Below are 25,411 nucleotides of genomic sequence, written 5' to 3'. Positions count from 1 at the left end.
CTGCTGCTGCAGCTGGGTTTCTGGAGATCTGACATGCCTTGCTTTAGTGCTGGCCCTTGGAGGGTTGCCAGGGAAACCGTCGGCCAGCTCCAGAGATGTAGCCAGAGGAGAGTGGGTGACTCAGGCTGCCTTCTCAGATACTGCACCCCATCCCCATTACATGGAAAAGGCTCTCAGAGACCCTTTCTTCTGGATCCTACACAGCTGATCCTCTCTATTCTTCTCTTTCTGGATAGACAGTCCCTCCTGTAGTTCCACTGGTGGGATTCCCCAGAGAGGGAAATATCTCGGACACCTCTGGCCCCCATAGATTCACTCTGGAACAGCGGATGGAGGGTCGCGTAAACTCCTGCTGTGTCCCTTAGGCTTTCCTCTTGCCTGTCCTCCGTGTGGTAAGCGGCAGGAGCCCAGGCTGAAACGCCCTCCAGGGAGCAAACCCGGGATAATTATTGATGGGGCAGCAGTGGACTTCTGACCTCGGCCTGCGAGTGACAGGACCCAGAACGCGGGCCCCAGCCGGGGCGAAGCAAGGTGGGCGGGCCGCAGAGAGGGGGGGCCAATCAACACGACCACAACAGGGGGCAGCCGACCCTACCCAAACAAAGCAGCATGTGCTCGCGGCCCGCTAACCCGCCAGGGAGTCGAGCTGCAAAGAGGCTCCAGCACCGCGAAGAGGGGCTGCCAACGGCGCCGGCGCCCCCGCACTCGCCCAGGACACGCGGAGGGGGTTCCGGGTCCCTCCAGGGCGGCCGAGGAGGTGGGGCGAGGGACCACGGGGCTCGCGAGCGCGCGCCGGGCGGAACCAGGAAGCGGCGCGCGCCGGCGCGGGGCGCGCTTGGGGCTGCGGGCGACGCGCGCGGTCGGGCCTCCGCGCGCGAGCGGCGCGCGCGCCCCCGTGGGCCCCGGCGCGAGGAGAGTCGTCGGCCGGAGCCGTCACCCCGGGCGGGACCGAGCGCAGGCGACGACGCGCGGCGGCCCGGCCGAGGGAGGGAGCGAGCGAGCGGGCGGGCGAGCCAGAGAGCGGGTAGGAGGCTGCCGCTGGCGCCCGAGGGGCCGAGCGAGGTAGGAACTGCGGGGCCGGTCTGAGGCTTGGGGCCCGCGGAGGGAGGCCGGGGAGCTTGCTCGGGTGGGGCCCCGCGCCCCGGCCGCCCAGACGCCCGGCAGGGCCTCGCCGCCGCCATCGCTCCCCGGGCCGGGAGGGCGGCCGCGGGGACCGCGCACTGTGTGAGGGGAGCCACGCGGGGCGAAGGCTGGAGGGCCGCGCGAGGGGCGTCGTGCGGAGGCTGCGGCGGGCCGGGATGGGTAGCGGGCAGAGACCGTGCGTGCGCGGGTGTCTGGGTGGGCTGCTGTTGGCAGCTCACACCTCCGTGATGCAGTTACCCCCCGCCAGCTCCTCTCGTTTCTCCTTATTTCAGGAGAGGTATCAGCGACTCTTAGAGGGTGGGATGAGCACGGCGGGGGGCGGGGGGACGGGGGGATTTAGCCAAGCTTCAAGGAACAGCGCCTTATAAGGAGTCCAGACAACAAATACGAGCGTTTCGTTCAGGCTCGGGGGGCGGGTGGGGGGGGGAGTTGCAGAATCCCCCATCAGGACCCGCCAAGCCCCGGCTGGGGCGTGTGGCGGTGGGAAGCGGCGCGTTCTGGTTTTCTAGCAGGGGATAAAGAGTTTTTTAAAAAGTGCTCCTGGTGTTGGGGGCAGAGATGCAGTGTCGGAAGGGTAGTCCGTTGTGTCACCCCAGCTGGTCTGAGGCTAAAGGAATCTGGCAAGATGGTCAGGCGGATCAAAGAGGAAAAGTTGTGTTGAGCAAGAGGCGTTTGCAGACACTTGTAGCCAGCAATGATGGAAAAGGCGAAGACTGGAAAACAAGCGCCAGTTTTCGGAAGATTAATGCGAACCACAGGAAATTTAGGGGCAAAAAGAGATAGCAATCCTCTCTTTCCTAAAGAGCCATGCCACGTCTGTTTGTTTGTTTGTTTTTCTTGTCCCCTCTGATCCTGTCATTGTGTTTGATACCGTCGATTCAAATAAATAGTGCTCAAAGTGGGTCGTAGAATGTTAGAGCTGGAAAGGATCCCCGCGGTAATGCTGCCTTCTGTATTGAACAAATGAGGAAACTGAGGCCAGGTACGTGAAAGGATCGGCCTGCTCCGTTCGCACAGCTGTTTAGAACTTCAGGAACTGAAATGTCGGTCTGAAAACTCTCAGATCAGTGCTCTTCCCGAAGCATAGAGAAGTAATAGATCTTTCCCTAAATACAGTTTCATAAATTGTCTCTGGAATGCCCTCGGGGAATGCCCCTTGAAAGGGCCAGTGTATCACCTAATTATTAAACTGAGCTTAGGTCCCTTTTTCAGTCTTCAAATGGTGTTTATCGTCCGCTTGTATCTTAGATTTCCAAAGTGGTTGGATAGCCGCCTGGGCCATAATAAGCTTTCAGCTGTTGAGTATATTATCTCAATTAATTTTGTTATCGTTCAGCAAAGATAATAGAACTCTGCCTCTTTCCTCAACGTTTTTCTGTGATTATTTGTTTACGTTTTGTTGATCACATTGTTGATGTTCATTGACTATGTGTTTTATTTAGTGTGCCTGTTGTTTTAAAAATTTCATTCCCTAACACTGTGAAGACTAGATCAGTTTTGATAGTGTAATGTGGTGGAATTCTATTGCTTGACTTTATTTCAAGGCTTCAGGGTTCTTGGTTGTGTTGGTACCAGTTTCCATCTCTTGGAAGATCACAGTTGTTTGAATTCATAGTGTAAGGGGGAGAAGGGGGCTGCTGATTTTAAGAAAATGTATTATGTGACAGTTTGTGATGTCTGTGAGTTTAACCAAAACAGCACCACACTTTTGGTCAGGTTGGTGTTATCTAGTAGATTGCTTGTTTTCTGTAGCCTTTGGAAGATGGAAAATTCAAGCACCTGATTGAGACACAGGGAGAGAATGGAGAGATCTTTTTTTGAAAAAGCAAAACATTAAAAGAAAAAAAAAGAGTTGATTTCTATCACCAGCAGTTTGGTTATTGCACAACTGGGAGCTAAACTGCACAAAATCTTTGCTGTACACCCAACTAAATAAATTATCCCCTCTTCTCACTAGTCAGGATACACATGTCTGCCCACAGGCTGTTAATATGAATTGTGTTAAGTTTAAGGTGGTGTGTTTCTTAATCAGGTGCTTCATGATATACATGATGGGAGGGGGAGAAAGAGCTATCATTGTTTGGAGTGTTACAACATGAATATTTTGGTCAGCACTTCCTATTATGCCCCAACTTCTCATTTCATCTTCATTTTCTTGCTCTCGATTGATGTTTTTTAAACAATTTTATTTACATATGCAAAACCCACATCAGGACTAGTAAAAGGTATCATTTGTTTGTTGCTCTTTGGGTACTTAATGTCAAATTGTTTCAAGTTATATCATTATATTAAAGTTATTTCATATCATATCCAAATTATTTGTGATTTGTATTAGGTTAGGTTTAGGTTAATCAGTGTGCTTGTGGTAGTTACTTTGACTTATTTTTGTATAGGTAATTGATAGAGGTAGTCTATTAGAAAAGGATGATGTTGTAAATAGGTAAATAATATGCTCAAGATTAAATTGCAGGTTGAAGGTGGAAGCCAAGGAAGCTTAACTCTCCTAGTGCCCTACAAACGTGTGTATCTCATGAATTTTCATAGTTACCTGGATGTTCTGACCACCAGTGACACGTATTTTCCCCTTTCTATTAGAGTGTAGATTGCCTACACTCTAGTGTACATTATTGTGTACATTATTGTGTATTCTGTGTGTGCAATAGTGTAGTGTACATTATTCCTACAAAAGGAAGCAGAAAACCTCCTGTTTTTTTATTAGTTTTTTTGAAACTTATTCTTTGAAAAAGTTATCTGTCAGTTCTAGGTTACTGAGCTCTTCAGAAAAATATCCTTTTACTGCATAATAAAGTATCAAAATACTTTGATACTTCTTAATAAAAATAATGTTTAAAATTTTGTTCTAAAGTATCACTGTTCCTGATTTTGTGTGGTATTTAAAGGAAAATATTTTTCTTTAAATCTGCGCTTTGTTAATAGAACCGTTCTAAAATCGGAAGTATTTTTCCCCTGCAGTGTTCGAAACAACAGTTTTGTGCTTATTTCTGGGAATAGGAAAGTCAGATTTAACAATCTAGTTTCCACTGATCAGTTATTTTGTACATTTAAATCGTGATAACAGCGATTACAAATGTTTTTACTTTGCTTTCTCTTAATTGTCATGTCCTTGTTTTAATTAAATAGCCTGTTTACATTGGATGTTTTCTTATGAATGGTGATCCTTTACTATTAAAAAACCTAAGCCCATTTGGAGAGGATTTTACATATCTAAATCTAGGCTATGTTTACTAATCAAAGAAACGAGTAATTTATAGGCATTTGACTTTTAGTTGAACGAGACCCTCACTTTTGGTGGTTTTAGGGTTTTGGATGATGTTTTATTACTTTTGTTAGTTTTGGTCACACCCATGACTTCCTTGGAAGGTATCTTTGAGGTTTGGTTTCCTTTTTTTTTTAATGGTAATATTGGGGTGGGGGTGCTTCCTGTTTGTATTTTCAAAATTAGGTCCACATGGTAACCTTTTGGTAGTGTCACATTTTTATACGCATAAAGACGAGCATCAGATGCCATGAGGTTTGTCTGACCCATCGTACTGCCTCATGACAGCTCTACTGAGTACCCAGCTGGAAAGACAAGACATCCCAGATCTTCCCAGCTCCCTTCAAGGTTTAGCTGCCTTGGAAGAAGTCTTGACAACAACTACCACAACAAAGGTACAAGTAACAGAAAAATGGGGCTGCCCCTTTCTGTTTTCCTGCCAGGTACCTAGAAAACGCATAGCGCTAAGACGGAGTGAAAAAATGTTATGTGTAGCTTTGCCTGTCAGAGCTTTCAAGGGGGGTGTTGCCATAGGTTTTTATGATATGGAACTCCATCTATCTAGCAGTGACTGTACCAGTTTTTCTGACCTCACCTAGAAGTCGTACAGGATGTCATGGAGGAGTTAAATAAGAACAAGGAGAAATTTACTGTGGTGATGGTAGAACTTTGGAGGAATCACCCTCAGTCATAAAACTCTTCCTTGACTCTCCTGGATAATCATTAACATGGTAGGTCACTTTTAATATAAATGTTGGACTCTGAGTTATGTGGAGTGTTGCGGAGAAGAATATCCTTGAAAGAAGTACATATAGTATTGTTTCGGTAGTTGAACCAAGTGGCCTTTTCCTCGCCTTCAACTAACTTTATTATAAGAAGTGTAATGACTTAATAGACTCCTGATTAAATTGGCCTTCAAACATGTTTGCAGTTTAGGGACAGTTTCTGTCTTGTAAATTTTCTTTTAGATCACATCACTGAAGGCAGTACTATATTAGCGTGTGGCATGATTATGCATAATACAATTTGCAAATAAGGTTGATGAGTGTCTTGACCTCCCACCCGCCCCCCCCCCCAAAGTCAATAAAGAAGTATGAGTTTGTCACATACTGGATATTTTCTTCATTGGGTTTATTCTTAATAATTGCTTCCATTTCTCATGTATTATAGTACTACTGAGATGAAAAATACTTATATTGATTGAAAATTTTTTAGAAACTAGCTTGCAGAATCCAACACTCATTCTCCATTTGTTTTTCCTTTGGCATTCTGATGAACTCTTTAAAATTATTTTCCAGATTTATTTCTAGTATGAAGAGAAATATCTCCATATTCTGTGCACTGCTAGTTTTTTGAGGTGCTTATGCTGACTCATTTTTTAATTTTACTAAGATATAGAGTATGGTTTGAGAGCAATAATGAGATTCTCAGAAAATATGAAAACTTTCCTTTCTGACTACTTAGAGAAAGGTTGGGGAAGACAAGGGGAAATACATCAATGAGCTAATCAATTATTGTTATTTGTTGGGATTAATTTGGTGACTAATATTTTCAGTGCCCATCAGGCTAGTAAAAGTGACTTTGGCTTTACCCTGCAATGATCAGGACAAACCCAAGTGTTCTCTAATGCTGCTTGTCTTTTCCTGATAGGGGATTTTCTTTTGCATATGGGAAATCAAGCCAGAGTTACCAGTAACAGCCACGTCCAAGATTTGTGTATGAAAAAAGAAAAACTCTTTAAAAAAAAAATTCTTTACCCCTCTCGGCTATAACTCTACTTACCCTGGGCTCATTTGAGAAGGTATACTAATTATTTGCATAATGATTATTATACTATCTTTCAAAAAGTGATCAGAAAATTACTTTAAAAGTACTTTGAATTATGCCCCAAACCTAAAAATGAAGATAGTAAAAATAATACCTAACACCATTCACTTACAGAGTGCCAAGCAGACACTGTTGTAAGCTCTTGGCATGTTTTAACTCATGATCCTCAGAGAGGTGGGTTCTATTCTCAGATGAAAGAGGAAGAAATGGCCACAGAGAAGTTAAGTAATTTGTCCAAGGTCACACTGCTGCTAATGGCAGGGCTGGATCTAGACACAGGCCAAGCTGAATCCAGGAGCTGTATTGTTACCCACTGCACTTCGAAGGAGAGCAGGCAACTGTCACTTTGCAATGAGACGTTTGGTTTCTTTAGAGGTTTATGGTTCTTTGTGTTCCAAAATGGACTTTCTGTCTCTTTTTTTAATAGAAAATTTTAAATGTATGTTTGGAATTTTTTTAAGTTTATGAAGGCGATGGTAGGTGTTTTACAACTAATTTATATATTCCTGATAGAAATTAGATTAAAATAGAGAAAGTCTTCATTTTAACTCTTAAGTTGTCCTTTGTTTCCTTTCTACTGATGTTACCATGTACATCATAGGGGAAAAGCTATAAGCTGTCTCTTTGGCTTCTGTTTACAAACAAAAGGATCTTCTGTGTCAGTGTGGTTTGAGACATGCATGTTTGTTGACTGAGAATGCAAGTATCCAGCTCATTTTATTTACAGCTTTATTTTGAAGGGATTTATGGTCCTATTCTTGTTTTAAAGCCAGTAATTGTGGTTTTTGAAATAGAAAGACTTAAGAATTTTAATTTGAGGGGATAGTTTTTAAGGCAGCTGAACTTATTGCATATGTTTCTAGTTCAGTTGTGCAAAGGCCCTTAGAAAGTAGTCTCAGAACGTATTCCTTTTCATATCTGATGCTTAGATTATTCTCTCATCTCTTTTTTTAGAGGTGGATTGTAAAGTTAAATCTTGGAGACAGAATTCACAATCCTAAATTGTAGTGATTTGAACTTGAGAGATCAAGTCAGGGATGAGAAAAACTTAATTTCCCTGAGCAGACAGTATGAACTCGTTCATATAAACAGAGGATGTTAGCTTCCAGGGTTGTCAAACTGTCACCTTTGACCAGGGTTGAATTTTCTTTGAATATTGACAAAAGTTACAATGTCAGTGGAAAAAGCTTAATGTGAAGTATGCATAACTCAGAATTTCCTTATGTTTGTGTCAGTGAGATCCTACAATTAAAGCTTTTTTTTTGAAGTGTATATATGTATATGTCTGATGAGTTTAAAAAGCCTTCAGTGGGGGTTTCCAGGCTTTAGGTGAGAGTCAATTAGAAAGTTTGTGAAAAACTATTTTGTGTTGTCTAAAATTCAGAGCCTATAGCTGGTAGCAATCAATATGTTTTTATAAAGAATGAGATTTAAAAAAATCCAAACTGGGAGAAATTTAAAGTATCATTGTAGCAGAAAAAAAGAAAAGAAACTGTTGAGTACTTAATCTGTTAGAGTACTAAAAATTAGGATTTATCAGCTTCATGATATAGCATTCTACAATATACTCATGGTTTAAACTAGGCAAAAATATTCTCTCAGAAATAATGCTGATTCTATTTTTCTTTTTGTTTCATGTTTTTAAAAATCATTTGGTCATCTTTTAGGCTTGAAAAAAGTAGCAACCAAGGTATCTACAGAAATATATAGCTCTTTACATAATGAAACAGTTACTTCAGCCTGTGGATTTGTTTTTAGGATTTGTGATGTTTCTGGTAGAAAGTAAGAGAGAGTGCTGGTCAGAATTGAACTTTGTAGAGTCTTACTCCAGAAGATACGGAAGGTCGAGTGCATAGGGATGTAGTGCAAATATTCCTTGTTCTTTTATTGTTATTGTTTCAATTGTGTAATGATATATCAAACCCTGAATGTGAGCAGATTTTAAAGATGAGTTTACCCTTCAGTGAGTTTAAACATCAAGTAAAAATACTAATGCGTTGTAATGTGTAATAGAGATTGGCCTTCCTCCTTAACTGTTTAAGGCACCAAAACAAAATAGAAAATGTTTGGCTTCCTGAATGACATGGCTGCAGTGAACATGCTGAATTGGTAATGAAGCATAATCCTTTGATTTTGCTTAAACACATAATTTTAAAGGAATGGGTCCATAAGATAACTTACTACCTTAAGTTACTACTGAAGATAACTTACTACCTTAAGCATGTATTTTAAATTTTGTCCCAGAAATGTGACGTCATCAAAATTTATGGTTTCGAAGCTTTATTCCTTAAGTGTAAGAGGTCTAGTTGGCACAGAACATATTCCAGTTATATTGGTAAATTTCAACAGGACACAAATATAAAAACAGTGGCTTTTAGGAAATAACTCCTAAAAGAAATATATAGGCCCGGCATAAGAATAGGCCCTGAAAAAAGATTTCTTCTGAGTTGTGGGTTTCTGGGTGTATGTATCCACTTGCTAGTAGCTTCCCATTTTTCTACAATAAATAGGTGATAATAAATAGGAACCCTGAAGAAGGAAATGGCAACTCACTCTAGTATTCTTGCCTGGAAAATCCCATGGACAGAGAAGCCTGGCCTGCTGAAGTCCTTGGGGTCGCAAAAGAGTTGGACAGAACTTAGCAACTAAACAACGACAACAATAAATAGGAACTACTTCTGTAAACAAGAAAAAAAAGTTGTTTTTAATGAATCGGTGAAGGACATGTGAGAGAGCGCTGTAATAATGGAATATTGTTTAGCCATAAAAAGAAGGAAATCCATTGTGACAGTGTGGATGAACCTTAAGGGCATCATGCTAAGTGAAATAAGTCAGACAGAAGAAAATGCTGTCATCTGACCTCACTTACTTGTGGCATCTACAAAAACTGAACTCCTAGCAACAGCAGACTGGCGGGTGCCAGGCAAGCGCAGTGGGGAAATGAATGAGGGTGGTTAAATGGTACAAGTTTCCAGTTATTAAGATGAATAAGTTCTGGGGGCCTAAATTACAGCATTGTGGCTATATTACTATATACACAATACTATATTGTGTATTTTAAGTTGCTAAGAGAGTAGACCTAAAAGTTCTCACCAAACAAAAATTGTTAACTATGTGAGTTGATGGATGTGTTAACAAACCTTATGGTGGTAATCATTTTGCAATATATACTTACATCAGATCATTTCATCTGCATCTTAAGTTTGCACAGTGTTATATGTCAGTTATATCTCAATAAAGTTGGGGAAAAAGTTACTTTTAAAATGGCTTCTGTATATTGATTTATCTCAGAATGAGAAACCTGTTTTTGTTTTCAGTTAGTGTTTCCTTTTTAGGAGCAGAAAAACAAGTAGATTGTGATGTTTGTGTTAAATATTTGGCATGATGATATATCTTTTTTTGATGAATGATATTAAAATCATTTTATTGTATTTAATATTCTTAAGAGTTAAAATAACTTGAGGATTGAGTTGTTTCTTATATTTGATGGAGTGCTTCATATTTTTATATATAAGCTGGTGGAGAATTATAATACTGTTTATAAATATAATAAGGAAATTCTGTTATTTTACTTGTGTATATGCCCTACTAGGTTGCCAGTCATTTCATACTGAAGGTATGTGTTTGTTTTTTCAACTTTTGGGGGGAAAATGGTCTTATTTAACTTCTAGTAATGCTGAACATTATTTCAATATATTTTCTGCATTTGCTTTTGTATTGCTTTCTCATTCATGATGATACCTGCAAACGTTGCTAGGTGTATAGATTTCTTTTTCTTGTAATTCCATTAGTCATGCTTAATGACTTCTCTGTATTTTTTATGATATTCATTTGGGAATATCTGGTAAAGGAAACCTCTGGTGAAAGACTCTTTTGGGTATATGTCATTGCTAATACACGAGACTTGTGTTTTGCCTTAATTAAATTTGCATTAAATAGTTTATTTGGAATGAAATCTAGTGTATAAAAGCATTCAACATTTTAAGGCATCTAAGGAATAAAAATGAAAATAAATTACAGGTTTTAGAATTGTGAAACATAGCTCTCCAGGTCTTATCACTTTGCAGCAAATAAAATTACAGTCTTAAATATGTACTGTTGAGCCCAGCATAACACCTACATATTTTATGTAAAATTCAACTCAGTAAAAATCTACCTTAACTTAGATTGTACCTTGTAATTTATTATAATGGAATTTCCAACAACAGAATTTTAAGTCAGTTTTGGGAATAATAAAACCTAAAAGAGATCATATAGTACCTTTGGGTGTTTTTTAATCCTAAATCCATATGTAGTTAATTCCAGTTCATGAAGATAATAATTATTATTATTTTATTTTTATTTTTTAAGTAGAAGTTTTTATTTTATCTTTTTGGCCCTGATGCATATGGAATCTTAGTAGTTCCTGACCAGAGATCGAACCTATACCCCCTGTAGTGGAAGCGTGATGTCTTCATCACTGGACCACCAGGGAAATCTGATAGTATTTTGAAGATAATTATCTTTGTGTATTAAAAATAATACTGTAAGCGTATATTGCCCAACATGCCTTCAAATAAATCCTGTTGATTTTATTACTTTTTTGCTTGTCACTTCTTACCTCCTCTGCCTCCTGAAAATATGATAATCTCATTTAATCAAAAATTATGTTTTCCTTTGGTTTCAATTCATTTATAGTTGCTGATTTCCCTTGTAATCTATTTTGCATCATTATGATATTATTGTGGCCAGTAGATAATCTTTCTTCCCTTAAATATCTGAATCATTTTTACCAAACCATGAAATACTGTAAAAATTATATAAATTGGGGCCTCAAATTTAGTATTATATATTTCATAATATGGCATCAGTAAATTATTGAACATTTTAAAATTATATGAAGTGATTTATTGCTTTCTTCATTTAGAACTAATTACTTGATAGTGTTCTAGTCCTTATTTGATTTTGAGAACTTGACTGTCCTCACAAAGATAAGTCTTTTTCTAAGTCCTTAAATTTTAGTTATCTCTTTAAAGGAGCTCAAATGGATGTAAGATTCAAATGACTGTGAAAAATAATTACTTCTTTTAAAAGTTAGTATTATAATTTTGTTTGAAACTTTCTAATTTACTTTTTGTCTCCTAGCTGCCAGAGAGCTTTTGGGGATTGTGTGTGTGTGAATATATGCGTGTGTTTGAGTATGTGTGTGTGTTTCAGATACTTTCAAAGGGTTTAAAGAAATCTATTCCAAATTTTTACAATAATTGGGCTACAATCAAGGTAAGACTTAGTAAATACTAAGTAAATATTGACTGACTGCTGAGCTCACGCACTGTACAATCACATATGCTTTTGAGGACAGTTAGACAACAACTTGGCCCATTAAGCTATATACTCCAGTGGTTCTTAACCAGTGGTGGACTAGGGGGCCTTTTGAGGCACTAATGAATCCATGGACTCTCTTCCCAGTAAAATATACACACACAAAAAAAGATTTGCATATGTTTCAAGAGGTTTGTGGACCCAGGTTACAACTCAGCTGTAAACAGCCAGCTCTCAGTTAACACAGGTAATGGAGAGGAGAGACTATGGAGAAGAAATAACAAATACTCCCAAGTTTATTGTTAAAACAAACCTCTAGACGTGCCTTGTTATTTGGGAGCTCAAGGGGTACTTGTTTCCCCAGGGAACTAATAGATACCATATACTTTAACATTTTTAAGATGTGTATTCCATTGTATAACTGTACCATAATTTAGTTAATCCATTAATAATTGATAGCTGTTTCTAGTTTTTCACCTTTATAAACAACACAGTAGTATAGCTCCTTAGGCAGAGTGGATTTTTTTCACATTTACTGGACCATCTCCTTAATGTTCAGAAGTGGAGTTATAGAAGTGGACTTGCTGAGTCATTTGATAGTCATAGTACCAGACTGCCCTCCAAAAAGACTATCCCAGTCGACATGCCCACCAGTAACTAGTGCGTGAAAGGGGGGTTACTAAGTGTTGGCAACCTTTCCATCTTTGCTAGTCTCTCATATTTGTTTGTATTTCTTTGATTTCTACCAAGGCTGGACAGTGCTTCACAAGTTTGCTGGCCATTTTATTTTCTCTTTATGATTTGCCTCTGTATATAATTAGCCTGTCTTTTCTGTTACAGGTGTTTGAGTTTTCCTCAGAGATCTTTCTGTCTTACATATTACAAATTATTTTCTTCCGTTTTTTTTTTCTTTTTTTGGCTTTCAACTTTGTATACTATTTTTTTGTAGTACAAACTTGTAAAATTTTTTTCTAGTCTAATTTGATAAATCTTTTCTTCTCTGACCTGGCTATTAAGACATACTTAGGAAACCATACCTATACCCCCAAATGGTAAAATTTTCATTTGTATTTTCTTTTAGAATATTTTATTGTTCTAATTTTTCAATTAGTGTATTTACTTTTGGCTGTTCTGGGTCTTCGTTGCTGCCAGGCCTCTTCTCTAGTTGTAGAGACCAGGGCTACTCCCCAGCTGCAGCACTTGAGTTTCTCATTGCGGCGGCTGCTCTTGCTGTGGAGCATGGACTCGGGCACACGGGCTTCAGTAGTTGCAGCTCAGTTTAGAGTACAGGCTCAATAATTGTGGCTCACAGGCTTAGTTGCTCCGAGGCATGTGGGATCTTCTCCAATCAGGGATTGAACTCATATCTCCTGTGTTGGCAGGCGGAGTCTTTCCCACTGAGCCACTAGGGAAGCCTGGTTCTAAATTTTTTTGCATGAAGTTGCTCAGTCCATCAGGAATCTATTTCTGTGTAAGAAGTGAGGTGAGGTTGTAGCTTTATTAGTTTTCCTCAAGGTAACAATATTATTGATCATTCACTGTATGCCCAGCACTGAGCTAAGTGTTTACAAGTGTTAACAGTTTCAACCTAAATCAATTCCAAATTGCTTGCTAGTTATCCAGAAAAATCCACCACTTCCCATTAGCTTCCTCTTTTCCCCATTGATAGGAAAGTCCATCTTAATGTTTATTAAATCCTCTATATGTTCAGATCTGCTTCTTGTCTATCCTGTTCCATAGATTAATGTGGTTCTGAATATAACATGTTGTTTTAATTATTATACCACATTGTTTATTTGGATCACTAAAATTGTTTTTCAGAGAATAAATCAGGTGAGAATTCACATGGATTTCCTTTAGAATGTGCATTGGGATAGGTTTTTAATATGATTCAAAATTAATTTCACATTCTTTGAACAGATGGTGGATAATCACTGGTAGTTTCATTAAAGAATCACTAGATTTAGTCTTCTTAAACATATCTTTCTGTAGAGATTATGTAATAGAATGTAATTTTTAAAAACAATATTCTGAATGCTTTCAATTCAAATAGTGTCATTTCATGCTAACATTTCAGTAAGTATAGTAAAATTATATATTTAAAATTTTTGATTTAAAACCTTAGGGTTGCTTTCAAAATTTTTTCCTTCTAAGCAATACATGGAAGCAGAGTTATAATTGTTACTGATAAGACGAGTATGAACTAGAAAATTGTTAAGAGTTATATAGGAATATGTGAAATATTTTGGTTATAGATAAGAAGCTTGTCCAATATAAATGTGATATTTTAGAAGTAACCTTTTAAAAAAGCAAAAAGAAACAGGTGAAACCAATTTTAATAACATGTTCTTTAACCCAGTATACCCCAAATATTATTATTTCAACAAGGACCACATACTCACTGCACACTCAATTGCTCAGTCATGTCCAACTCTTTGTGACCTTGGGGATTCTCCAGGCAAGAATACTGGAGTGAGTTGCCATGTCCACTTCCAGGGGACCTTCTCAACCCAGGCATCAAACCCAGGTCTCCTGCATTGTGGGTGGATTCTTTACCATCTGAGCCACCAGGGAAGCCCAAGAATATTGGAGTTGGTAGCCTATCCCTTCTCCAAGGGAACTTTCCGAGCCAGGAATCTAACCCGAGTCTCCTTCATCGCAGGTGTATTCTTTACCAGCTGAGCTAACGGGGAAACCCGTGTAATCAATATATGAACTAAAGGGGGACTTCCCTGGTGGCCCAGTGGTTAAGAATCTGCCTCCCAATGCAGGGGACCCAAGTTTCATCCCTGGTTGGGGAGCTAAGATCCCACATGCCCCAGGGGCAGCTAGTGAAAGCCTACTCACCTCAATGAATACCCAGCCCGCTCACCTCAATGAATACCCTCAATGATTCATTCACGTGAATGAATCACCAAAATTAATTAATTAAAAAAATAAACTACTAAGGAAACATTTTACATTCCTTATTTGCTGCTGAGTCTTCAAAATCTGGTATATGTTTTACATATACAGCATATCTAAATTCAGATGCAAAGTTTCTACTAGAACTACATGAAATGTTCAGATTTCATAAAACTTTTAGTTAATGAAGTAGATTCACATAGTGAGGTCATTCTAATAACCAAACATACTTGAAAGTCTTCCAGTAACCAAGTTGAGCCTCAATTTTTAAGTTTAACATTTGAGTTGATTAAAAATGAAATGAAATAAAAATTTAGTTCCTCAGTCACACTAGCCACATTTGAAGTGCCCCAGTAATAGTATATGTGGCTTGTAGCTGTCATAATTGGACAGTGCAGTTATAGGCCTTCTAAAGAAGTAAAATAAAATACCAGCTGTCTCCTTGTGTGTGTGTGTGTGTGTGCGCCCTCTGTGTGTGTGTGCCGTGTGTGTGTGTGCCCTCAGGGAACTGAAGTCATTGCTTTCCAAGGGAGCAGAGAGTGTGTGTGTGTGTGTGTGTGTGTGTTTTAGAAATCAGGTTTACCTGGAAAATAATCTTACTTATCTTTTGGTCTTAGTTACTCTTCATGGTGTACATAATGTTGATGCATGAAATTTGAGATCTAGTTACAAATGAAATTTTTCCTTTGAAAAGACCCACACACACACCATGTTAGTTTAATCTTAAGACATATCTTATGGAGGGGAGTAATTTTGAGTTATCATCCTGAGATGGTGATAACTCCACCTATTAATATATGTGGAAGATTGAAGCAACAGCTTCAGATGGCCAACTCGACCCTCCAATCCTCAGGCCTTCCTTCTTAGTTTATCTTAATGGATATTTTTTAGATTCCTGGTTCTAGAAGGAACCTTTGAAGAAATGGGTAGAACTGTGCTATTTTGAACATTAGCTGACACCTAAGCCAAATTCATTTGGCTTTTGATTTATTTATTAAATAATCTTTATTTACTTACTGTTTTGGGCTGTGCTGGGTCTTTATTGCTGCGTGGCTTTTCTGTAGCAGCTGTGAGCGGGAGCTGCTCTCTCCTTGCAATGCTAGGGCATCTCACTGCGGCGGCTTTTCTTGTTGGGAAACCCAGGCTCTAGGACTCTCGGGCTTCAGCAGTTGTGGCTCCCAAGGTGTAGAGTACAGGCTCAGCAGTTGTTATGGACAGGCTTAGTTGCTCCCTGGCATGTGGGACCTTCCTGGATCAGGGCTCGAACTCCAGGTCTCCTGCATTGGCGGGCAGATTCTTTACCACTGCATGCTCAGTCGTGTCCAACTCTTTGCAACCCTATAGACTCTAGCCCGCCAGCCTCCTCTGTTCATAGGATTCTCCAGGCAAGAATACTGGAGTGGGTTGCTGTGCCTTCCTCCAGGGGATCAAACCCATGTTTCTGTATTGGCAGGCGGGTTCTCTACCACTAGCACCACCTGGGAAGCCCATTGAGCCAACAGGAAAGCCTGGTTGGCTGTTTAATGTTAAATAAAATACTTGGTAGCTTTTACCCCCAGGCAGCCTTTTGGAAACCCTTTACTTTAATATGGTGTCCAAAGTAGGTTAATTATAACTCAAAACATCCTGGTATACTTTACTGATTGTAAATTATTCCTTAATAAAATTGAGAATTATTTCTATAAAGGAAAAAAATCCCTTTTTCCCCAAATATAACCTATTTAGAATATTTGAAATATTTCCTTAAAGGTGAAGATTTGAGTGTGCACAAAAATCATGGTGTTCCAAGGGGAACTCTGATACTTTTGTCTTAAAATTTATTATATTCATTATATTGAACAAAAAGATTGTTGTGTTGAGTTGAGAAACAGGGCATTTTCAAATATTTAAAAATACTTTTATTATACGTAGATTTTCACTATAATAGCATTTGTTATTATAGTAGAATTGTACATATATTTTATTTCTTGGGAAAAAGAAGAAGCCAAATGTTTACAGGCCACCTGCCACCTTGCACTGCTCTACATTGGTGAGGAGAAGCTTGAGTCCTATTGTAAATTTTAAACTCTGTGCTCTGTATTTTTAGTATCTTGTGGAGATTGAATCTGCAAATTGTCTCTGAGAGATAAATGATTTGATTTGATTGTGACAAGCATGAAAATTATCCTCTATATAATAGTGTGTCTCCTGGGAAAAAGCTGGACTAATACCATACTGAAATGACCTTAACGGTGGAATCCTTGATTAGATCCACATTGTTATGCACATCCTACAGCTCCATAAAGTTGATCAGCTTCCACCAGGGATGAACAGATGTCCTGGCTTTATCAGAAATTGCTTTCCCATTGCCACGCCTTTCACGAAAACCAGTCATCGCCCTTGTTGTCTGATTTTGTTGAGATGCTTTTAAAACTGTTTCCCCCCACCGCCACCCCCCCCCCCGCCCCCGCCAATATTGGTTTGAATGCACAGACTTTGCTATTTACTTGTAAGATGTTATGGTAATCAGATATGATACCCTTCTCCTGAAACAGAAATAAAAAGAAGAGAATTAAAAGTGAAAAATAGAAAGCACAGCATAGTCTGTATTTATTTAAACTTTAAAGTGTTTCATATCAGATACTAGAACCTAAGTTCGCTAACAGGCATGTCTGTTTTTTTCACTGCTGTATCCTCAGTACCTAGAATAGAACTTGACATGTAACAGATCCTCAGTAAGTACTGTTTCTATGACTGGGTCGGTCTGCTTGCTTTTGTTTATAGCAGGAAGACCCTCATCTCTGATAGTAAAGGTTGGTTTATGTTGAAGGTACCGTAATTCCATCTATTAATCTGTGTTGAGGGTGTGTACAGAGAGCTCTTCAACCCTCAGTAGGGCTGAAGTTCTGTCTATTACTCTGGGGAAAGAAAAGAGAGAGGAAAGTCTATTCTCTTTGTTTCCTTTGGATTTCAGAGTTTAAGATGGAAGAAATTTGAGTTTACTAGGAAGGAACTGGCTTTTCCCCCTCCATTTAAAAAAATTGTGTTTGTATGTGTGATTACCATTTTAACTATTTTAAAGTATATTGTTCAGTGACATTAAATATATTCACATCCTCTTACAGATATCACTATCATCCATCTCCAGAAATTTTTCATCATCCCAAATCTAAATTATACCCGTTAAGCAATAATTCCCTATTTCCCCACTCTCCCAGACTCTGGTGACTACCATTCTACTTAAGCTCTATATGAGTTTGACTACTCTAGGTACCTCATGCAAGTGGAGTCATGTAATATTTGTCCCTTTGTGTCTGGCCTATTTCTTTTTTTGTTTTTTCAAATATGACCCCTTTGCTTAGAGACTTGGCAATTTTTTTCCCTTGAGTTTTGTTGTTGTTGTTGTTAGTTTTTGCTTTGTGCCTAAACCTAGCAAGTGACGCATACACTGTCAGGGTCCAAGACAAGTTAGTTCAGCAGCTTGTTTCATGTCGTTAGGGGGTTATTAAAGTTTTGAAGCTTTAATAAGCTGTGATTCCTAATCTGTATGTCTGTAGGCTTAGCTCCTCCAAGTCTTGCTGATAAACCTGCACTGACAGTGCTGTTGGAGATTAGTCTTTCTCCTTGTTTCATAAAGCAAATTGTTCTCCTTCTTATGGCCTGATTATGGACTGGAAAATTACTGGTCCATTGTTGTCGTTGTTTATACGGGCATGAAGACAAACTCTGCACAAGGACAATAGCGACGTGAGAAGTTTGATTGCAGCCTCATTAAGAAATTACACGCTCCTACTCATTACTTTTCTCTCTTTTTCTATTCTCATTATATCCTCCTCCCTCCCTTTCTCCCTTTCCTTCCTTTCTAGTCTGTCATCCCTCCTTAACATCTCTTTCTTCCTTTCTTTTCCATTCTCATTTTCCTGAGTAGGTGCCACAGAGACAATCTGACCCTGTGATCCAAATGTAAGTAGAATAGCTGTGGCTGTCCCTCAGTGTCTTGTGGGGTTCGTGGTTCCTGGTGCACACAAGTTTTGTTTGAGCCCTCTGATCGTCTCTGGCGGGTATGGGCTTTGATTCTAAACACAGTTTCGCCCCTCCTACTGTCTTGTTGGGGCTTCTCCTTTGCCCCTGGATGTGGGGTATCTCTTCTTGGTGGGATCCAGCATCCTCCTGTCGACGTTTGTTCAGCAGTGAGTTGCAAGTGAGCTCTCACAGGAGAAGATGAGTGCACGCCCTTCTACTCCACCACTTAGCAGTACTGGTCGTAGCGAAAAAAGGCAAACACCCTCTTCCAACAGCACAAGAGACAGTTCTACAGATGGACATCACCAGATGGTCAATACCGAAGCCAGATTGACTGTATTCTTTGCAGCCGAAGATAGAGAAGCTCTATGCAGTCAGCAAAAACAAGACTAGGAGCTGACTGTGGCTCATGTTATGAACTCATTGCAAAATTCAGACTTAAGTTGAAGAAAGTAGGGAAAACCGCTAGACCATTCACATATGACTGAATCAAATCCTTTAGGATTATACAGTGGAAGTGGCAAATAGATTCAAGGGATTAGATCTGGTAGACAGAGGGCTTGAAGGACTATGGACAAAGGTTTGTGACATTGTACAGGAGGCAGTGACCAAAACCATCCCCAAGAAAAGGAAATGCAAAAAGGCAAAATGGTTGTCTGAGGAGGTTTACAAATAGCTGAGAAAAGAAGAGAAGTGAAAGGCAAAGGAGAAAAGGAAAGATATACCTGTCTGAATGCAGAGTTCCAAAGGATAGCAAGGAGGGATAAGAAAGCCTTCCTAAGTGATCAATGCAAAGAAATAGAGGAAAACAATAGAATGGGAAAAACTAGAGATCTCTTCAAGATAATTAGATACCAAGGGAACATTTCATGCAAAGATGGGCATGATAAAGGACAGAAACGGTATGGACCTGACAGAAGCAAAAGGCATTAAGAAGAGGTGGCAAGAATACACAGAAGAACTATACAAAAAAGATCTTAATGACCCAGATACACGATGGTGTGATCACTTACCTGGAGCCAGACATCCTGGAAAGCGAAGTCAAGCTGACCTTAGGAAGCATCACTATGAACAAAGCTAGTGGAGGTGATGGAATTCCAGCTGAGCTGTTTCAAATCCTAAAAGATAATCCTGTGAAAGTGCTGCAGGCAATATGCCAGCAAACTTGGAAAACTCAGCAGTGGCCACAGGAGTTTTCATTTCAGTCCCAAAGAAAGGCATGCCAAAGGATGTTCATATTCTTGCACAGTTGTACTCATCTAACACACTAACAGAGTAATGCTCAAAATTCTGCAAGCTAGCCTTCAACAATATGTGAACCAAGAACTTCCAGATGTTCAAGCTGGATTTAGAAAAGGCAGAGGAACCAGAGATCAAATTGCCAACATCCATTGGGTCATAGAAAAAGCAAGAGAATTCCAGAAAGACATCTACTTCTGCTTCATTGACTATGCCAAAGCCTTTGACTGTATGGATCACAACAAACTGTGGAGAATTCTTAAAGAGATGGAAATACCAGATGGTGCACTTTACCTGCCTCCTGAGAAATCTGTATGCAGGTCCAGAAGCAAGAGTTAGAACCAGACATGGAACAATGGACTGGTTCCAAATTGGAAAAGGAGTATTTAACTTATATGCAGAGTATATCATGCAGAATGATGGCTGGATGAAGCACAAGCTGGAATCAAGATTGCTGGGAGAAATATCAGTAACCTCAGATATGCAGATGACACCACCCTTGTGGCAAAAATGCAAAGAGGATCTAAAGAGCCTCTTGATGAAAGTGAAAGAGGAGAGTGAAAAAGCTGGCTTAAAGCTCAACATTCAAAAACAAAGATCATGGCATCCGGTCCCATCACTTCATGGCAAGTAGATGGGGAAACAATGGAAACAGTGACAGACCTTATTTTCTTGGGCTCCAAAATCACCGCAGATAGTGACTGCAGCCATGAAATTTAAAAGACGCTTGCTCCTTGGAAGAAAAGCTATGACAAACCTAGACAGCATATTAAAAAGCAGAGATGTTACTTTGCTGACAAAGATCTGTCTAGTCAAACCTATGGTTTTTCCAATAATCATGTATTGATGTGAGAGTTGGACTACAAAGAAAGCTAAATGCCTAATTGATGCTTTTGAACTGTGGTGTTGGAGAAGATTCTTGAGAGTCCCTTGGACTGCAAGGAGATCAAACCAGTCAATCCTAAAGGAAATCAGTCCTGAATATTGATTGGAAGGACTGATGTTGAAGCTAAAACTCCAATACTTTGGCCACCTGATGTCAAGAACTGACTCATTTAAAAAGACCCTGATGCTAGGAAAGATTGAAGGCAGGAGGAGAAGGGGACAACAGAGGATGAGATAGTTGGATGCCATCACCGACTCAATGGACATGAGTTTGAGCAAGCTCCAGAAGTTGGTAATGGACAGGGAAGCCTGGCATGCTGCAGTCCATGGGGTTGCATAGAGTCAGACACGACTGAGCAACTGAACTGAACTGAACTCCACCAGTCTACCTGGAGGAACAGGGAAACAGAGGGTTCAGTTCAGTTCAGTTGCTCAGTCTTGTCTGACTCTAAGAGAACTAAATTCTTATTTTTTTAGAGGATGGAAACTAACTTGTTGAGAAAAGAGAGAAATACGCTGGGAGGTTTGGTTAGCAAGAAAGCAAAGAGGAAGAGAGAGGGAGCATCTTGGAGGATGATTTAAAAAGTAACCCGTGCAGTCGAGATTTCAAGCAGAATCTTAATCCATGGACTGTTTTCTTTGGGCCTTGGGGCCACTACTCCCATTTAAGGCAGAGTGAATAGTAGTGTTAGTCGCTCAGTTGTGTCTGATTCTTAGTGACCCCATAAACTGTAGCCCACCAGGCTTCTCTGTCCATGGGATTCTCCAGGCAAGAATACTGGAGTGGGTTGTCATTCCCTTCTCCAGGGGATCTTCCTGACGCAGGGATTGAATCCAGATCTCCTGCATTGCAGGCAGATTCTTTACCATTTGAGCTACAGGGAATCCCCAAGGACTGTTTTAGAGCCTTTTAAAACATCAAACATAGAGTTGGTTCTCTCTCTGTATCCCCTGCTCATTGCTCTGGGCAGATCACTCTTGCCTTCTCCGATTCCATTTCTCAGTCTGTAAAATGAAGGGCCAGCAGATTCAGAACCATAAGACTTTGAGCCAAAGCCATGAGACTATGAAAGGTCTTCTTTAAATTCAGTTTTTATGTTGTCAACAAACGAAAGTGTTAGTATGCTAGAGACAGAAGTATTAACAATGGAAAATTACCCAACGCCCAGACTGGCTCCTGTTGGAAAGGTGGAAATGGTCATGATGGAATTCAGGTAACCTCAGGGCCCTGGGATTTCTGAAGTTCAGAACACTTAGAGAATCTTCCAGTCTTTCCTTCTTAAATGTGAATAGATGTATATTGCCATTATTGCTTTGTCCCCACTTCTCCCAAATTTAGATCACCAGTATTTATAGTTTGCCAGTCACAAATAGATTCTTGCATCCCCATCCCTCTTTATAGGGACCTCTTTCAGTTCAGTATGCTTTTACTGGCACCGACTTTGGTTTTCTTTACAGCAGCAGCTGCTAATTACTGACAGCTTTTGAGCAAGCAGCTTGTCATTTTTGGCAGGGATAGGGACCATCCATAGCAATTCAAGACTATATTTTCATTTGCTAAATTTACTTTGCTACATGAAAATACATCTTGAGTTAAAACATAGTCTGTAGTCAAAGGTGGCTGTATTTGCTGAAACATTTCCCTGAGTTGGCATTTGGTCCTGTAGTTGAAGGAGTCTCAGGTGATAAAGCAAAGGTTCAGTGTCCATCAGACCGATGCCATTAGTCCTGAGTCAACCTTCTAATGTTAATGAACATTCTAGATATAGAAGCTCATGATCTTGTTTTGTCACAATAGTAAATCTTTCTGGCTTGCATTTGGTAGTATGCATGGTAACCGAAGGAGTGAGTTGTTGGTATATGTTGAGCTTTCCGTTTATATTCAGCTTCTTTCTTGAGAAATAATTAATAGAAAGAAAGTTTAGTTTGCATAAAGAAGAAGCTTTCTTTGGAATTTCAGCTCATATCAGCATCATCACATTTCATGTAAGTCTCCTCTTTGAAATCACCGCAAGGAGGTGTTAGCTCTGTTTTACACACTTGTCACGATGTTGATAGAATGGTACAGCTTGCAATTGTATTTACCTTGGTTAGCACCAGTGATGAGTCAAAACCTCCATCACAGTTTCTATAAAGTGTGATTCAGTCCCATTATTCCTGTAATAAGGATTCAAGTTAATGACCTCCGCAGTGTTAAAAATAACATCTTGAAGGAAATAACTGACCTGCCATTCTTTCCCCCAATTTAGGTTCTTTTTTGTAAGATGGAGGTCTACCAAAATTATATTTAATTTAAAACACAGTTATTGACTGTCTACCGTGTACCTAGTATGATGTTGAGGAAATCAAAATGAATGAATGATTCCTGCCCTGGATAACTTACAGTCCAGTAGGTGACTAACAGATAACTCAGAAATGCTTTGGTTCTTATGCCCAGAGTAGGGTAAATTCTAATTCTAGAGAGGCGAAGTGTTCCATCTTGTTTTAAAAATCAGATGCTCAAAATGATAAAAGGCGTAAGATACAAGCATTGTGTTGGTTTTTTTTTTTTGTTGTTGTTGTTGTTTTAGCTAAATATTTTAAAGATTGTATGAGGCTCCTTTCATAAGACCCTGGAATTGCCAGGTGTCCCTGTCCCAGATTTCCTGGTGTCACAGTTGGACAACCCTGTTGAATTCAGATGTGGTCTTCCACATCAGAGCGCCTCTCCATGCCTTGGCTTGGTAAACCCCAAATGATCTCCTAAAGTTCAGCTAGTATCTGCTGGGCGCTGTACACAGTGACGCAGTCATTTCTGCATTTTTTGTGTGAGGTTTATCAATTATTACAGGAATTTATCATTCACATCATGTGTCTAACTTCAGATGCACATCAGCGTCAGGTAACTTGATGTTTAGTTAGTTATCCTCCAAATAGTTACCGGGATAACTGACTTCAGTATCGTTTACTATCCTATCTCACCCACTAGAATATTTCACAAGTTATTTTGCCATCTGTAATAGTGATATTGTCCCTTTAATGAGAAATGGTTTCTACCAGTAGATAGCCTGAGTTTAGAAGGATCTCTGGTAAATATTGGTGAGAGATAATAATGCAGCTAATGAAAGCCCAATAAGGAATTTGGGAACAAATAGAATAAAGGTAACCACTCTGCTTCTCATAGGAAATGTCATGGTGTTAATTCTTTGCTTTATGTATCTGTTCATTTTAGGCTGTGCTGGGTCTCTGCTGCTGTGAGAGCATTTCCCTAGTTGTGCCGAGCGGGGGCTACTCTCTAGCTGCAGTGCTCAAGCTTCTCATTGTGGTGGCTTCTCGTCGCAGAGCACAAGAGACACATAGGTTCTAGGACACATAGGTTTCAACAGTTCTGGCTCCCAGGCTCTAGAGCCTGGACTCAACAGTTGTGACACATGGGCTTAGTTGTTCTGTGCTATGTGGGATCTTCCCGGACCAGGGATCAAACCCCTGTCTCCTGCATTGGCAGGCATATTCTTTACCACTGAGCCACTAGGGAAGCCCACAAAGTTAATTCTGACCACTGGTGGTCAGGATCTAGGTTTAGGCCTCTTTGAAAAATCACCCATCCCCAGCACAATTCTCGTTATTCTCCCAATCCTTTTTGTAATCTAAAGCTTTTGGCTGATTTCTGATTTGATTGAGAAGAGTGAAGGTGAACCACCAGATTCCTAATACGGCTTCCTTTGCTTGAAAGCTTGGCATCCTGATGTTCTCAGGCCTTTAGGGAAGGGAGTCCTATTTAAAATATTTCGGAAAAAAAAATTGGGAGATCGTCAAATAATTTTTGTTATCTATGAGTTGCACTTTGTTAATTCGATTTGCAGCTTTTATCATAAAACAATCTTAAACCACAGGTATCATAGTCAGGAAAAGCTCATTTGATTAGGTGAAGTTTTTAATAAATAAAGCCCATGGGTTGAGGGAGAAGGCAATGGCACCCCACTCCAGTACTCTTGCCTGGGGAATCCCATGGACAGAGGACCCTGGTGGGCTGCAGTCCATGGGGTCGCAAAGAGTCGGACACGACTGAGCGACTTCCCTTTCACTTTTCACTTTCATGCATTGGAGAAGGAAATGGCAGCCCACTCCAGTGTTCTTGCCTGGAGAATCTCAGGGACGGGGGAGCCTGGTGGGCTGCCGTCTATGGGGTCACACAGAGTCGGACACAACTGAAGTGACTTAGCAGCAGCAGCAGCAGCAGCAAGGGTTGAGAGTGTGAGCACTGGAAATGGGCAGCCTAGTGCTGATCCCATCTCCTCCACTTGTGGCAGGACTATGGGCAAATTTTTCACCTCTTAAGCCTGCTTCCTCTTAAATAGAATGGGGATAATGGACTTTCCTGGTGGCTCAGACAGTAAAGAATCCGTCTGCAATGCAGGAAACCATGGTTCTGCTCCTGGGTCGGGAAGATCCTCTGGAGAAGGGATAGGCAACCCACTGTAGTATTCTTGGGCTTTCCTTGTGGCTCAACTGGTAAAGAATCTGCCTGCAATGCAGGAGACCTGGGTTGGGAAGATCCCCTGGAGAAGGGAGTGGCTACCCACTGCAGTAATCTGGCCTGGAGGATTCGGTGGACTGTATAGTCTGTGGCGTTGCAAAGAGTCAGACACAACTGAGTGACTTTCTGTAAGCCTGCTTCCTCTTAAATAGAACGTGGATAATAATCCTGCTGCCTCATAGGATTGTCATAAGGATTAAATGAGGGTGCATATAACATGCATACCACAATACATGATGTAGTAAGAGCTCCTTGAATGCTTATGTTACTACCGTTACTCTTATTACTGTTACTACTGCTGCTAGTACTCCCTATTT

General features: G+C 40.1%; 1 protein-coding gene across 7 annotated transcripts in view; it reads left to right on the top strand.

The window, feature by feature from the left end:
• The window catches only part of STAT5B (signal transducer and activator of transcription 5B), a 76,013-nt gene that overhangs the window by 10,566 nt on the left and 40,036 nt on the right, over window positions 1-25,411 (top strand). For 2 of the 7 annotated variants that reach the window (XM_027974507.3, XM_042255962.2), the window contains exon 1: window positions 955-1,062. The exons of 1 other annotated variant lie outside the window; for it this stretch is intronic. The gene's annotated coding sequence lies outside the window, so the exon portion shown is untranslated. Of the gene's footprint in view, window positions 1-457; window positions 532-601; window positions 758-954; window positions 1,063-4,708; window positions 4,816-5,019; window positions 5,152-25,411 lie in introns of those variants that run through there. 4 more of the 7 variants (XM_042255960.2, XM_012186114.5, XM_060395632.1 and 1 more) reach the window with 4 other exon arrangements.

This window comes from Ovis aries, chromosome 11 (genome assembly GCF_016772045.2).
Source record: "Ovis aries strain OAR_USU_Benz2616 breed Rambouillet chromosome 11, ARS-UI_Ramb_v3.0, whole genome shotgun sequence".
NCBI lineage: Eukaryota > Metazoa > Chordata > Mammalia > Artiodactyla > Bovidae > Ovis > Ovis aries.
The sequence above is the reverse complement of the archived record's forward strand: the minus strand, read 5'-3'. Positions and strand labels throughout refer to the sequence as shown.